Genomic DNA, 2,938 nt, shown 5'->3' with positions numbered 1-2,938 from the left:
AGAGAAACAAGACCAAATGAAATAATGAAGGTACGGCAGGTGGCATGTACCTACACGCAGTAGGCGCTCAATCAATGCTAGTTCACTCCACTCCCCTTTTCTTGGACTCCCTCCTGCTGGTTTCCTGTCCTTCTGTTTGAGAACAGTGCTTTATTTCCCCCTCTCTATCCCGTTAAATTCTCCTTAAACAACACCCAGCTAGATACAGGCACTAGGTTTGTGTAAAATATGTTGATACACACGAGCAAAGTTTATTTTGGCTATAATGTGTGACCTGATGTTTGGCTTGTCAACGTTTGCATTTTATCTCACAAAGCTGTATCTATTCAAGTAATTTTTTGTTCGTTTCGATTTATGTAGCTATTTAAACTGGGATATCTTGGATTAAGAAATCTGTATCCCAATTCTCTCGCAAGCCTTTTTTTTTTGTTTTTCCTTCTAATTTACAAGAAAGAGGAAAAGCTCTTCTGACTGAACTTTGGTATGTGGTTGAGCTTTGTAACTATTTGTTCTCCATGAAAACAAAATTATTTATATTTGCCATATTTTTTCTAGTGTATTAAGTTATTTTAAACAAAAGAAAATGCTGTTATTTCATGACTTTTGTCAATATAAAATGTTTTGGTTCCACCTCTGTTAAATCTTTTAAATAAGTGCCAAGTTATTCATTGAAGACACTTTGCCATCAAGTGAATGAAAATAGTATTGTTTCATTTGATGGGGCTCCAGTCTTCTTTGTTCCTGTTAACTATTAAAATGTCCGGGATAGTCTTTCCTTCTTCCTTTTGGATGAATGTATATCTCTCTACCGAATATACTTGGAAAAGCCTTGCCTTTGCTCCAAAGTGCGGCGGTCCAGGGGCAGCGAGAAGGGTGGCTTCGGCTCTTGCCAGCGCGCTGAGAGCATCCTTCCCGCCCTCCTCCCCGTTTTATTCATGCAGGGTAGAAACAGGATTATACCAAATCAATAAAGGAACCGATAGGTAAAATAACACCGAACAGAATAATCCCCTTCCCTCAGATAGACTCTTGTTCTTTATTTTGCTCTATTTTCACCCTTGAATTTTTTTTTGGGGGGTGGGCATTTCCATAGGAAGCTAGAGGGATCACAAGGTGTGAAATTCACCTAGGCTGGATGTGGTGAAATGGACCTTTGGTTCCTGGTCGCCGACCCTCCCCAGAGCCAGGCAGATGCTGGCTTGGGAGTGGGTGAAAAGCCACGGAGGGGGCTAGGGGATGAGCCAGGGCCTTGGGGAGCTGATCCTCCACCTCTCGTGTTCACCGCTTTGGCCCAAGCAACTTCTTCGTTGGTTAAATTTAGGAGAAGTTGGAAGTCAGAACCGTGTTTAGAAAAAGCCCAATCTTAGTCCCCTGAATACCGAGGCTCTACCTCTCCCTCTCTCCAGGTGCCCTTCTGGAAGAAATCACACGAATAAAGCCCCAAGGTGCTGCCTGTTAGAGGCTGGGTAGAGACCACCTAGCCAGGCCTGAGACCTGGCCTTGCCCAACTCCCTCGCTGCCTCTCTCAATGCTGGGCGGCGGGAGGTAGGGCCTCCGCGAAGATGAGGGTGCCCCAACTGTCCCCAGGGGCCTTCCTCCGGCCCAGGACGAAGCCCGGCGTTCTCCTGCGCTGCTCCCCACCGGCCCCGCTGGGCCCGCTCCCGGGTCGAAGCTCGCGTTCAAAGCCGTGCTCAGCCTGGACGTGGGCGATGCGTTCCTCTCTTTGGCTTTCCAAGGCCCCTGAACAGGACCTGGGCCATATTCAGACATGCGGCCTCGTGAGCCTCCGGGTCCCGAACATCCGTAGTGTTTATAATAAAAATATGCCCCGGGGGCGTGGCCCCTGAAGCGGCCGCGCCGCCCGCCACCGCCCTGTGACCTCCGCTGAGACCCCACCGGGGCTGGGGCTGCGGTTCCGAATGGGCAGGCTCCCAGCCTCAGCCCTGACCAAGTCCCCGACGCGGGCTGGGGCATTTTCCCCGGCCCCTGAGGAAGGTCCGAGGTCACTGGGGGAGGACCTGGGACTCGGAGGAAACCTGAGGTCAGAGCAGGCGGGCGTCGGGATCCAGCCGCCCAGGTGCGCGGCCCCAGCCCGGAGCGCGGCCGCGCGACCTAGGACTGTCTGGAGCGCATCGGGCCCTGGGAGCCGGCTGGGCCGTGCGCAGAGCCCCGCGGGGTCGGGCCGCAGCCGGGGCGCCGTAGGCGGAGAGGCCAGCGCAGACAGTTGGTGGGGAAGGCCCGAGATGCTCCGCCGGGGCCGCGGTACTCCAGTCGCGCGCGGCCTGTGGGTCCCCGGCGCCCGCGCCGCCTGCGGAGCGCCTGCTGTGGCGTCTGGCCCCCGAGATTCGCCCAGGGCAGAGGCCGCTCCCCTGGCCCTTTGGACCCGGGTCCTTTAGGTGCAGGCTCCCACACAGAGCTGCAGTCTAAACTTGCGCAGGCGCCTGGCTGTGTGAACCAGAGGTAGGTCCAAACCTCCAGTTCCCTGAGCCATTTTAAGGAATATGAGGAAGTCTTCAATTTAAACTTAAATAAGGCCCAACAAGCATGGTATTTTGGTGGATACTCAATGATCATAAATAATGGACACCCCCTACCCTCATTTTTCGTGGCATGGGAAGAAGTCTTTCTGAGTCACAAAATCCATGACGGGGAAAACTGAATTAGAAGATTATTCAAGACCTCCTTAGTGTTAAGGACCTGCTGATACAAGAGGCCCAGTAAGATCTAGGCCTTTGCTTGGAGTCCAACTAATACACATCTATTTTGAGTTTTCTCTCGGATTTATAACTGTTTAAATCCTCAGATGGTAATACTTTGGTATAATGCACTGCTCAAATTTCGGAACTATTTTGATTTCTGAAAAATGCCTTTTTGGCTTCAGCCAAAAACATGAGATCCTGTTTTTTCTTCACAAATCAGTTTACATCATAAATTGCAA

Source organism: Tupaia chinensis, unplaced genomic scaffold (assembly GCF_000334495.1).
Source record: "Tupaia chinensis unplaced genomic scaffold, TupChi_1.0 Scaffold000272_1, whole genome shotgun sequence".
In the NCBI taxonomy this organism is placed as follows: Eukaryota; Metazoa; Chordata; class Mammalia; order Scandentia; family Tupaiidae; genus Tupaia; species Tupaia belangeri.
Note: the sequence above shows the minus strand (reverse complement) of the source record.